General features: G+C 44.2%; 1 protein-coding gene and 1 long non-coding RNA gene across 3 annotated transcripts in view; one reads left to right on the forward strand and one right to left on the reverse strand.

Moving 5' to 3' along the window:
* LOC142578616 (follistatin-related protein 5-like) overlaps window positions 1-14,121 on the reverse strand; it is a 513,022-nt gene that overhangs the window by 88,535 nt on the left and 410,366 nt on the right. The window lies entirely within an intron of this gene.
* LOC142571359 (uncharacterized) lies at window positions 3,002-6,887 on the forward strand. Its single transcript, XR_012825863.1, has 3 exons — window positions 3,002-3,418; window positions 4,414-4,545; window positions 6,600-6,887. It is a non-coding gene; the product is annotated as an uncharacterized LOC142571359 (long non-coding RNA).

The following is a 14,121-nucleotide window of genomic DNA, read 5'->3' on the forward strand; positions in this document are numbered from 1 at the left end:
CACCAAACTACCTGGCACCGCGCTTCATGTGTAGCGGCAGCGGTCGGCAGCGGCAGAGTTGACGTCACGAGGCGCACCGACCAATCACAGGCGGAAACGAGACGCGCGAGCTGGGCGTGCACACTAAACATTTTACACCCTTATGGGTGTTAAGAGGGGTGCTTTCTGCATTTACACCCACGTCCACATCCTTTTAGCACCCTTTCCGGTCAAAACACCCTATCACAAGGGTGTATACCACACATAAGGTGCGACTTTGCTAGAAGAAGGGTGCTAAATCAACGACTGAAGGGTGTTGAACGCATTGATGCATAAACCTAAGTAACGTGTACACGTCCACGCATTGAGCAAGGTATGTATGTATTGCATTTTTAATGCGAAAGCATTTTATGGCCTTTCAGGTAGGAAAGATGGCGTTCTCCGCAACAACCATCCATACGGGACCCTGCTCATGCCAATCTTGTCGTTTCCCTTGAAAGCATTCAGAACCGCGCCGCCCTTTTATTCTCTCAAATTATTCACGTCATTCTAGCGTCACATCCATGAAAAGAACACTAGGTCAACCTGACCTTTGGTTACGTCGTAGGTACCTTCGTCTCTGTATTTTTCATAGAATATGGTACTTTAACCCTTCTCTTAAAGAAAACATTTTCACCCCACCAAGTTATATCTCGTCTCACATGGACCATCAACACAAAATTCATGTGCCATTCTTCCTTTTTGCCAAAACAGCCACTGAATGGAACCGCCTTTCCGCCTCCACAGTCTCAATTTGTGACACCACTAATTCAACATCGCTGTTCAAAGTGTCTTACAGTTTGATTTTCTATTCTTGCCCTGCACTGCAAATATTGTATAATTTCACCCCTTCTATCTGTTGTATCTACTAGGCCTTGAAAGTATGCATAATAAAGCAATAAAATGTGACGTCATCAGCGTCTTGTATGACGTCAGTAGTGATACAGAAGGTAGTAAATAGAACAACGTTAATTATGAGCAAATATGGGTAAATAATGTGTATTAGGGTGGAATAAATTTGGTTAAGGTTCGTACAAACTGTAGCAAGGTGGATTGCGGCAGATGAAGGTAGAATTGTAAAGGACACGTGACAATGTAGTGCGTATCACGGTCACGTGATAATTGCAAGTGTACATCCATGAAGTCATTAAGTTTTCGCATTCCTAAGTGACTGTCGATCTTTTTCTAGGATTCTGATGTTACTGGCATGACGGCCACTCCAAAATGTATCATTGAGAAAATGTACGCACTTTCACTTACAATTTAATTATCACTATATTTTGTGCTCACAATTACATTATCATGCAATTAAACACTTCTAAGACAAACTGCAATAGCAGAATGAAAACGCGCGAGCAACTTGCACAATTCTGCACGAATGTTTCGGTGTCCGTAAAAGCCCAACAAAAAGTGGCGAAATTAAAGAAGCTGTGTGGATACATTGCTGAACAAACAGGGACGTGCTGTTAGACGAGCCTCTGCTGTACAATGGCATCAACGCACAATTTGCTTGGTGAAGCCATAACGAAGACATTTATAGCGGCGAGATCATGCTGGAAGTTCTCAAATCCGAATCTCCACTTACCTTGCCTAAGTTATTCAGAGTTTTACTAAGCTACTGGTCTGTTTTCTAAGCGCATCCTCGGACATAGTTTGTAAGGCTCAGCCTGTATATTAGGGGCTGGTTTCGTCAAAGCTGTAATTACTTATCCACAGCATACGCTCTTGCAAACACATTCTTCAGTCGCCTCATGAATGCTTACGCGTCGCTGTCGCACGACCAAGATGTGAGGGTCTTTATCGAGCCAGGATATCGCTGTAACTACACTGTGACCTCGCAAGGTTGCTTCGTTCGGACGCTGCAAATAATCTAATCGCACCAGCAGAGGAGCGCCGATCGTCTCGCTCACGGTCCCGATTTGTGTACTGTACCCTCAGTCATGCAGCACCAGACTGCGCCCCCCCCCCCAAAAAAAATAAGATGCTCGGCACAAAACCGAGTAACAACTACCCGCCTCACCGCTCTAGTTGGAGACCAGAACGAAGCAGCAGCAAACAGGCGGCCATGCGAGCAAGCAAACCTGTCAGAATAAACGTTCAATTTGCGCGGCCGCCCCCTGCCCAATGAAAAGCGACCGGAAGTGACGGGAGGACGCTGTACAGTCACATGCCGTCACTTCGGCGCGCTGCAGGACGGGAAGGCGGAAGCTACGCCATTATTGCATTCTCTCGCTACGTGAAATGCGTTCGCGTCTCGCGCTGTGCGAAATAATTTTACACGTGCGATTAGTTTTGTGCGCGGTGTAGAAAAAGGTGTGGCCCGTGCTTTGTGTATTACTCGTGCTCCACTTCAAAGCAAAGCGTTCGTACGCACTGGAAGATGGATCCACGGACGCTGAGACGAGCAGTTGCAATGTGCCCTGTGTCGGCGGTCGGTAGTACTGCCATAATGGGAATTTTCAGGCAAGTGCCCATTTATTTGGTATTTCTTTGGTGGGTTACGTGTTTTTGTTCGCTCTAGAAGTTTCTTACTGTGATCTCGTAGCATAATTCACTAATCTAAGAGCAAGAGCAGCTGCACTCCTAGTAGGGAAGTTAACTACCCCGATCGCGCCCCGTCTTATATCGGGCGCGGTGCGCCTGCATAGTTACGCTTTGTTTCTCTGCGCTTGAACGTTCGTAGATGTGCTTCTTTTGTGCGTTCAGCGTGGCTTCTTGTAATCTGGTCGACCACTTTTGCGTCGCGTAGAAAAAGGACGACTGACTTTGCCACCTTTCGAAAGAACTGGCGCGGTATTGGTTCTCCCTGATGCGGTCGCGTGCTGCTGTTGCTGCTTGCCGGGCGCCTTTAGCAGGTTTTCGGCTCGTTTTGTCTGTGCGTGTGTGCGTGCTCGGCTCGATTCGTGTGTGTGTGTGTGCGCTCAGCTCGCTTTGTGTGCGTGCGTGCGTGTGTGTGCGTGCGTGCGTGCGTGTGTGTGTGTGTGTGTGTGTGTGTGTGTGTGTGTGCGCGCGCGTACATGCCGGTTTGTATGGGCCGGCGTGCTTGCGTGTGTCTAGTGCGTACGTGTTTTGTGAGCTTGTTTCTGTGTGGGTCGCTGTGTGTGCGTGCACGTGATAGCGTGTCTGCCTGCATGTATGTGTGCTTGTTTGTGTTTATCAGTGTGCGCGTGCGTGCCTTTGTGTCTGCGCTTTGAGAGTGCGTATATTTTTGTGCGCGCGAGTGCGTTTTGTGTGCGTGCATATGTATTGCATAAGGCCGGTAGAGTTTTACTCGCAATAAAACTCTTCCAATTTGGTGCAGCGAGTGTTGCCGCCTGAAACCCGAGTTTGGTTTCAAGCCAACCTGGACAACTGCTGTATGAGGCGCCGTTTCTCAGGAGGATCAGTGGGATTGCGTCAGGTATACGCTTCCTCCTTTTTCCCTCCTCTGCCCTGATGAATTGATATCCTTGATTGTTATTCTAAAGGGAACGTTACATCCAGAGCATAAATAAATGATTAAGAAATCTGGTAGTGTGTTTCACCATTACCCTAATGCTGATCTTAAAGACGTGAATTTCCCATTAGCCCACATTTCCGTTGATACAGACAACCGCTGAAATTGTGAACATCAGGTTTTTCGAGACGTCCTACGTATATAGCAATTGTCCTCAGGAGCTCTAATGAATTTTGAAAATTTGGAGTGTTGTTCTTGTGCTTTAGAGGTATCATATGCAAGCTTTAGGTCTCTCCTGGTAGTTTGCATGCCCTTCGAGAGCTGTCGCCTATAGCCCTATTGAAATTCGTAACTACAGTTTGGAGAACTGGGGAAGCTGCAAGGCTTCTCCTGGCTCTCGAGAAACTGTTTAAGCTGGAAGTGTAGGTTGAGGAGTTTGGGGTTGGTCACACGAAGGCTTTTTTATGCCTTAGCAGTAGGAGTGTCAAAGGATAAAAAATTCAGTGTTTCAAGCGTGGGAAGCTGCTTATGTGGTAGAGGCTTGTGTGTTTGTTGTGTGTGCGTGTGTGTGTGCGCGCGCGCGTGCATGCATGCGTGCGTGTATGTGAATTCGCTCCTCACAAGGGAGTGTGTGTGTGAGCTACTTCTTTGCTGGTGCTATTTGCCAAAAATTGGGAAGAAAACACAATGATCAATATAACTTGAAATAATAAGCGATGCAAAGCATGCTGGCAGAGTAGCGACAGCAGCATATGAGCATACAAACGTGCAGCTGTGTGACAATGTTAATGCATGACTGCAACATCTGGAAGGAAGCTTGCTTCTTTTTCAGTAAGCAGCACAAAGTCCATATTTTTTGCTTTTCTCGTGCAAATCAAAACGAGGCTCATTGCCAGTGATCTTGTCTTTCATTCTAATAGCATTTGTTTATCTTGAACTTAGAGCGTTGTTTCTCGCAGGTCATGCAGATGATACCAGCAATTTCACAATGCCCAGCCTTGGTGCCCTCCATCAAGAGCAAGCCACTTGCATTCCCCTTCAGGCAGATAGATGGTTGATGTCTTCTAGGAAGCAGTTGGGAAGACAACATTGTAAGTAGATATAGGTGTGAAGTTTAATATAGTAAGTCAAGTTATAATTTAAAACTGAGGCTCCTTGGCGGCCTAAGCTTGATATTATGTGCAGTTGTGCGTGTTTTTAAATATTGCCGATTGTACTGCATACTCCAGGTATGACTGCTGATCCAAAGCATACACTTGCATTTTCTTGATGGCCTTTCATAATGAGGATTTTCTTTGTGCAAGAATATTCACAGACTGGAGTATTCCAGCATGATATTCTTTATTGTGCATTCAGTGCTAATTTCGTATGACCTTCCTGCTACCAATGTTTTTGCAGAAAAGGAATATTTCTTTACTCCATGCAATGAGCTTGTTATTTGCTCGTTGCATTACTCTGCTACCTTTAATTTAATCCCGTATAATTCTCAAAACCTTAAAATTTGAGCTGTTTTTACTTCAAATACAATATCAAAATGCGCCGGATTGCAATCTAGACTGCAAGGGATTTGAAGAAATTACAAGAAACTAGGACCTCTCATGGGTGTTAAAAAACATTTCCGCAGGCATTGCACCTATTTCTTGTACTGAGCTAGCTGCTCATGAATATTGCAAGCATATGTCATTTCGCACAGTTTTGCAGGATATAGTAGGCCTATCATTGTCACTAAGCACAACCTTTCCTCATTTGCATCATGAAAATCTGCCTCATGCTTAATTTGGGACAAGTCTTGAAAAATGAATGTTTCATAATTTTGAAACTACACAAAGTATTGGTTGGGGCTTGGCAGTTTTCAGACAACTTGACCATGTTGAACCTAGCCATTACAAGACGAGTAAAAAAAAACATGCACAGGAGGACTCATTCAATCAAATGCAATGCTGTGGTGATTTTCCATGTGGAAATATGTAATTTTAGGCGGGAGAGGGTGGGTAGCCAATTTACAACCATAGCGACTCATGCGGGTAGTGGCAACACAGGATGAGAAATGGTTGTGGCTCTGAGGTTCATTGAATATGAACACTTATATACAATCCCTCCTTCCCCCAATGAGGGGTAACCGTGCAATATATTTTGGGTGGTAAAGATGATTTTTTTAGGAGACGAGAAATTTCAGGCTCTAGTTGAGAGGCTACATAAAGAAGGACCATGTATGTATTCGCAGAATAACATAAACTGCCTAGGATGGGTATCACAGTTTAGAGCATGAAGTAAAAAGTGGGAGCATGATGAAGGATCGTAAGTTTATTTAAACTTATGATCTTTGGGAATACTACTTGTCACCATATCGCCAAGCTAACCCATTGAAAGAAAGGGGCCTGCTCTAAGGAATAGTTAACACATGCTAAATTTTCAAGGGAAGTATGCCAAAATGTCAGTTCTTACTAAATTAGTAAATAAGAAATACACAATAAATTTCAGTATACAGAAATGGTCTAATAAACTGCATTGGAGAGTTGGAGATTGTTGGGCTGGATGCAGGTATTGCAGGGCAAATGAGAATGCCAGTGGGGGTTCCCTCATTTTCATTTTGCGTGCACTCTGTAAAACTACTCTGTCTCCTAGTGTAATAATGTTGTGTAAAAACAGCCATATTTTAATGTCTTATGCATGTCGCTCTTAATGTGCCATATCCCGTAAGGTTCTCAGCTGCAGTACTTATAAAGTGTAATGCAGAGATATATTGCAGATTTCATGTCAATTTATATTAAGGTCACATACACACTCCTGGACAAATGTCTGTTGAGAGATGTCATTGGTAGTGTCATTAAATTTAATTCACTCTTATTTTCTATGGTGAAAAGGCTACTGTAAATTTATTTGCTTTTGCTGCTGTATGTGCCTTGTATTCAAAGTGACATAGTGGTTTAGTGTTCACAGTAAATGCAATTCCTAAATTTGCAAAATAAACATTTCTCCTATCTTTCACCTGTCTTGCCCAGGTGCCTGAGCTGTGCATTGTTCCCAGTCACATTAATTAAGTTTGCTACTTTCAGGAGCTTGTTGCCTTATCAAATTTTCCACAGTGTACATGTGTAATTGCAGACTGAACTCTCATGATTCTCTTCTTATTTTGCTAATGCAGGACGCAAGATTCCAGCAATGCCATGCGCTGCATTTATTGGTCAAGATGCTCAGAGAATGGAGTCCCTGCACCTCGTGGTTAACCGTGAACATTTTTTTTCTTTTGGAAAGCTAAACGTCATTTGCTGCATCAATTGCATTTTTGCAGCTCAGATGTGTACTATATTTTTCTAATTTTGAATCAATTAATATTCAGTGTGCAGTATAAAAAATGATGTACAGTGGGAAGGACAAGGACTGCGAGAGATGACATACACTGCGCTGACTTCCAACAATATTTTATTGCGTTGCCACATAATGTGTTTATACACAAGAGGGGGGGCGCAGAAATGAAAGGCAGTCACAAGGGGTGTTCTAACAAACAGCAAGTCAATGTACTGAAAACATGGTCACGAAAAAAAAATCGCAATATCTATCCGTGGAGATACAAGACTTCACTAGGGGTCAGCGTGATAGAGGGGGAACTAACGCACACACTACCCAATTTCCTGGTGCAATCAGCTTCAATAATGTACCGGGTGAGCTGTGTCTCGCTAGAACTTGCGTATCTTCAAAGAGGGGCATGCAGCAGCAGTCCCGGCAATGAATGCCCAAGTGGCGTTGAACAGTGTTATGGACGTTATAGTGCACTCTTAAACGACCATTTAGGCACCTGCATGTCCGTCAAACGTATTTACTGCCTCAAAACAGGGGAATATGGTAAACCACATTCGGTGCACATATCGCAAAATCTTTTCTGTGCCCGACAGAGCAAGAACTCTGACGCGATTTAGGCGCGTTTGCATGCTTACAGAGCTTTGCCAGCTTTTCCGGGGCTGAGAAAAGGACTGGGATTCCTTTGCCGAACCTTTTTTAGCCTATCGGAGACAGCATGCACATACGGTAGCACTGCGAACCTGTGTCTTTCAACCGGCTGGTTCCTTGACTGTGCTCATCACGTTTTGTGCCCTTCAGAAGCTGTTCCGCTATGGCTGAAATTAAGGCCAAAGGGTAGCCAACCCAAGAAAGGTGATCAACCTGTGCAGCTATACTATCTTGCATTTCATGTGAGCAAGATTTATTGAGGCTGTTAACGAGGCAAAACTTCACAATACCTCGTTTAACAAGCTTTGAATGTGCAGAGTTAAAGGGCAAGAGTGACTTCTTACTTCTCGGTTCAAAGCACTAGCACACCTGTTTGTTTTCAAGGCACTGCCTGAGATCTAGAAAGCGCAAAGAATCATCAATGGGGACCTCATTTGTTAGTTCTAGAGGCTGCAGCTCTTAAAGATCTCCAAGTCTCCCAAAGCAGCCAGGCTCTAAAGCGTGATCAGTGCAATCAATAAATACCGGGTATTCGTCCACAAACCTACACACTTTGACAACGTGAGACGCATCCAGGTGACCTTGAATGTTTCAATCATGATTAGCTAGATAAATATCTGGCGGCGCCAAGCATGATCCTTCACAATATACAAATAAATGGTGTTTGTATAGGATCATGCCTCACGCCGCAACTATGTGATATTTATCTAGCTCATGATTTCGATATTGAAGGTCACCTAGATGCATCTCCTGTCAAAGTGTGCAGGTTTGTAAATGGCTACCTGGTAATTATTGATTGCACTGATCACGCTTTCGAGCCTGCTGCTTCGGGAGTCTTGCAGATGTTTAAGAAAGCCTCTACAACTAACGCATGAGGTCCCCATTGATGATTCCTCGCGCTTTGTAGATCTGAGGCTGGTGCTTCGAACCGAGAAGTAAGAAGTCACTCTTGCCCTTTAACTCTGCACACTCAAACCTCGTTAAATGAGGTATTAAAAGTTTTGCATCCTTAACAGCCTCAATAAATCTTGCTCACACGAGATGCAACATAGTCTTGCTGCACAGGTTGATCGCCTTTCTAGAGTTGACTACCCTTTGGCCTTAATTTCAGCCATAGCGGAACAGCTTCTGAGGGGCACAAACCGTGATGAGCCTGCTCAGTCAAGGAACCAGCTGGTTGAAAGACATCGGTTCGCAGTGCCACCGTACGTGCATGATGTCTCCGATAGGCTATAAAAGATTCGGCAACCTCCAGGAATTGCAGTCCTTTTCTCAACCCCGGAAAAGCTGGCAAAGCTCTGTAAGTGTGTAAACGCGCCTGAATCGCGTCAGAGTTCTTGCTCTGTCGGGCACAGAAAACGTTTTGCGATATGTGCAACGAATTTGGTTTACCATATTCCCCTATTTTGAGGCAGTAAATACGTTGGACGGACAGGCGGGTGCCTAAATGATCGTTTAGGAGTGCACTATAATGTCCATAACATTGTTCAAGGCCAATTCGGCATCCATTGCCCTGGAACTGGCTGCGTGCCCCTCTTTGAAGATACGGAAGTTTTAGCGAGACACAAGTCATCCGGGAAATTATAGAAGCAAACTTGATCAGAAAACTGGGTAATGTGTGCGTTAGTGCCCCCTCTATCACGCTGACCCTAGTGAAGTATTGTATTTCATGAGATAGAAATTGTTTTTTTTTCAGGTGACCACGTGCTTAGTACAATGACTTGCTGTTGACGCCCCTTGTGACTCATTTTCTGTGCATGCCCGCTCTTGTATACATACACACAATGTGGCAACGCAATAAAATATTATTGGAAGTCAGCGCAGTGTGTCGTCTCTCGCAGTCCTTGTAATTCACGCTGTACGCAATTTTTTCTCATTAATTGCCAAGTATCCCAAGAAAGCACCTTTTCCAGTATATTTATAATGTTTGATACGACCACTTGCTGGCAAATGTTAAGTGTGATATTTAACTTGAACTTTTACATGACTGCCTGTGTTCTTTTAGTAACCAGAGTATGGATAATTTATTAAACCATATTTGCTCATTTGCATACTCACATGCTACAGCAAGCCCTAATCTTGTTTTATTGCATCTAAGTGCAAATAATTTAGAAATTTACTATGTATTTTAAAACACTGTCCACCTTTCGTGCTCAGCAAAATCGTTTACTCAACAGTGGTTTGCTTTTATCAGGCCTTCTACTGCACTTTGCACCCACACAATAGTAAATGTGGAATATTCACTCTTGGTTTATAGTAAGAAAAGAACCTATTTTCAAACTACATATTGTATATGTACCAGTGCCTTCGGGTTACAAGACAAAAATTTATAGAAACTGGAATTGTAGTTAGAAAATCTGCTACACAGCACCTTTAGCACAGAGAACTCTCGTTTCACAAAAGAGGACAAACTATGTAGGCACTAAAAAATTCTACATATTTTGCGTGCTCAAGTAATTTTGTTAGAAAGGAAAATTAGGAATAATGCTGCTGGCTTAAACCTCACTTAAAGCATGTCTACGCTTGGAAAGTATTGTTTCAGTCCGAAAAATGTTGGCCAGTTATGCTACGACTTTCCAAACTTTTCACAATGCTTTGCGATTACATTAGTTTACAAAATAACAGGTGTCTTGTGCGTTTGCTCTGCATTTCAATTGCTTCCCTAATTCACCTTTGCAATATCCCCCTTTTTTTTCAAGGCATCAAAACTTGAATTTTCGTTCATTGAGCCTTATACTGAAAATTTATTCCTTTATGTGGCCCGAAACACTGCGAGGTCAACTCAGGCTCTTTCAGTGCCGCTATACATAGTTTCTTCTCTAATAACAGATTTGATCAATACATATATTTTAGATACCTTTGTGGGAAATGTCCATGTTCTTGTACTTACCGATGTGTTTGGTGATTGTGCATGTTTATATTTCCTGTGATTTATGTATATCTTGTGCTCTGTATTGCAGCATGCAATAAATATATTTACATTTTTCTTGAAAATGCAGCATATATCATACCAGTCTGTGTTGCATGTTATGTGGATCTGGAAATCGTGATAACCGTTGGTGTTGATATACATGCTCAAAAGTGACATTTGCTAGGTTGTATTTGTGCAGCGAAGACAGATTTTGCCATATACACCGTGAATTACTAATATGTAATGTGATCACTCGTATAGGTGTGTGTGTGCCCATCGAAGCTTCAAGGCCGGCTGTTCGACGGTGCGTTTGGTAGCCGAACTTGAACCTTCGGACACACGCGAGAGTTACGCGTGGATCGCTGTACATAGTAGTAATTGAAGGCGTGTACTGTCGAACCTGCCTTCCATACACACTAGAAATAAAAGGGTGTACACCCTTCCAACACCCACATAGATGGGTGTTAATATGGACTTGCACCCCTACACCCTAAATTTAGTTTGCTGGACACCCTTCCTCTAGGGTGCTATAATGGCACCCCAACTGTAGGGTGTAGACAACAGCACCCTTAGGGTGTTCGTCTGGCGACAAACTGATTTACACCCTTAAGGGTGTTAAAATGTTCAGTGTGTGTCCGCTACTGCACTTTTCGTCGAAATAAAATATATTTGCGCTTTCTTTCGCTCAATTTCGATACGATATTCGAATTCGGAGGGTTGAAAACCATTATGTACAGATGTTCACTCATTTTTTTCTGGAAAACCTTTCAGCTTCCCTTTAAGCCACCAATCGCCCGTACACGTCTGTCGTGTGAACGCCAACAAGCTCTTTCGGATTATCACTACATGTGTCCCATTCCGTAGCACGGGTGCGCGAGAGCGCATGTGCATGAGCGCGTGCCAGTTTCCTTTGCGCCAAAGACGCAGGAATGAAGTGGGCAAATTTATAAAATTTGATTAACCCCTTCAGGAAAGCCTATAGCTTCACGTAGATTCTAAAATATGCGTCGGATCTGCATAATTGTTTTTTAAACTTCTCGCAAAGCAGTTTGGAACTCCGGCGACGGTCAGCGGCGGACAGCACAAAACTGGAGGAGTGAGTCTATAAGAGCTGTCGCTGTAGAAAAGCAGAAGGAAATAGAGAGAGAGAGAAATGTCGGATGCTTAGCCAGTGTAAACACCGTCTGTCTTCTCTGTGCTAGTGAAGGAATAAAGGGAATGGAATGTGGTAGGAGAGCAGAAACAAATATAGATAGATAGATAGATAGATAGATAGATAGAAAGAAAGAAAGAAAAGGCTCATGGACACAAACGCGTTGACACGTGCTACAGCCCATATATAGTAGGTCACACATCATTATGTTCCCAAGTAACCGAGCAAGGGCTTCTATGTTGAAAGCGGTCTGTACTAGTGCCTGAAAATTCTCTCATTCGTCAAAAAGCGATCGTCCAGTTTGTCAAGCGTGGCGGATAGCGCTTTACTAACCACACTTAACAAGAGCGGTCACAGAGTAGATGCCTGGTCTTCTACTGAAAGTTGTCGCTAGCAGGGCTGTAAGCTATTCTAACTTGAAATGAATAAGCATTCGTGAATGTCATGCTGACCTACAGGCGACACAAACGTGTTTCTTCAGCCCATGACATCCGAAGTGGGAGGCGGAGTTGCACATGAGGATCCAAGCAGTACAGATGTCAGTATGTAAATTCGTTTGAGATCTACAGTGTCAGTGTAAACTTGCACGCAAGTAAGCGAAGCCTTGTGGCCGCATCTGTGCACGCCAGTGGTATTTGTATACTGGGACACCATTGTGGGCCGATCGGGCAGCTTCGCCCCTACTGTCGTTACAAGAACAATGACCCTGTATTCGCTGATAGATGATGTTGCGTCCCTTGCTGATTGCGTTGTGGTGAAGTGGTCTGATGCCTGAGACTAGTTGTTCATTAGGTACGCGATGGAATGGCGAAAGAAGAAGAGGTTGAGCTGCCTCCGAGACACAGAAGATGGACCATGACTATCATGATTCATGAACAACTAACTGCAGAGCAGCACGGATGGTGCCCAGTTGTGCAGCCGCCAATGACGTGAAATGAAATGTCTTGAATTGTATTATGATGAAATTCGCGGAAACTAACACTGCACCAGCTGAGATTTTGGACGAAACGGAACCATCCGTGCAAATTAAGTATATTCACTACGATTTTCATTAATTAATTTATGGGGTTTTACGTGCCAACACCACTTTCTGATTATGAGGCACGCCGTAGTGGAGGACTCCAGAAATTTCGACCACCTGGGGTTCTTCAACATGCACCTAAATCTAAGTACACGGGTGTTTTCGCATTTCGCCCCCGTCGAAATGTGGCCGCCGTGGCCGGGATTCGATCCCGCCACCTCGTGCTCAGCAGCCTAACACCATAGCCACTGAGCAGCCATGGCGGGTACTACGCTTTTCAAGCAGGATTGAAAATACAATGTGTTTGAGGGGGCAATATGACAATTCAGATTTGCAGGGCAAGTATTTATGCGTGTAATGATATAACTTTAGTTTCTGCAGTAAGTTTGGGCTACTCTGGACAGCTATCCTTTACAAACACTACGTTTCGGCTTTGTAGATATGCTGAACTATAACGTAAAAAACTTTGCAGCAATGAGCATTCGAACGGTGCACAAACTACGCTGTTGTGAGCATTTTTCAGACAAGGACTTTGGTGGTAATAATAAGGGTTTTAGGCAACCAGGACGCCGTTACTTGGGAATGCTAACGCGACGTGCAAAGAAGACAACCTCATGAGGTGCAGTTCAGTAAGGTTAGCGAAAAAAATTAAGATATTGCACTATTGCATTCATTTGAAAGCAGTGATTTGCGCCGCCATTCAATCATGGCCTTAGAAGAGACATTTAACGGAAGCTTTCCCACTTATCACTCCCCACGGGGCACGAATAAGCAAATTATTGCACGACTTATGGCAAGGCTAGTCAACGAGGGCATACCTTGCAATCGCAATGGTTCAACATGCGGGTATAAGGGCACTGACCGGAGTTAGACGTCATTCGCTTTAGTTTAGCGGGCTTCATTTGGTCTCACACAAAGCGCGTAAACAAAAACCTTACCCATGCCCAAAAACTGCACAAAAGTTAGTGGAGCAGTATAAGATTCCGGATCAATAATAAAAAAAAAACCCAGCGTTAGGTGTAGAGATTAGCTCAGTTTAATTCTTCAGTTTAGTCCCTTTCTATGTTCTTTCTTTCTTTTTTCTTAAAATGTGGTAGCTGCTTTTTTTAAAATTTCACTAGACGCTGAGCAAAACATATCGTCTTCGACAATGAAATAAACTAGAGACGATTCGGGATAGCTTTTGTGAAGAGTTTCAATGCGTCACAAGACTTTGGAAAATCGCCAGTCCTCTGGCGTGCCGCGTGTCGGAGGGGGAAGAGACGTGGGGTTGAGAGCACGAAAGTGGAATGACAGGAAGGCGTCGCCCGGCCCAAGAACACGGCCGTGTGCCTCGGTATACTGCGTCGGACTCCCCTGTCGGCAGCGAAAGAGTCCCGCGGACAGAAGAGGCGCGATGCGCAGGCACGGTTCGCGTATACACCGCCGGCCGAACTGCCGGCGCAACCTGGCCGCAGGGCAGAGCGCGGGCGCATTTGGGAAGCAGAAGCGGTCGCTCATTACGCGGAATTAGGCGCGGGAGCTCGGACCCCGGGGCTGGAAAGGAGGAAACACTGGCCGTTAATCTTTCAGCGACGGCGGCGGTGAGTCGTCCTTGCGCTGACCAAAAGGGAGGTGGTTGGGAGGGCGTGAAG

The sequence above is a fragment of the Dermacentor variabilis genome, chromosome 1, assembly GCF_050947875.1.
Source record: "Dermacentor variabilis isolate Ectoservices chromosome 1, ASM5094787v1, whole genome shotgun sequence".
Lineage (NCBI taxonomy): Eukaryota > Metazoa > Arthropoda > Arachnida > Ixodida > Ixodidae > Dermacentor > Dermacentor variabilis.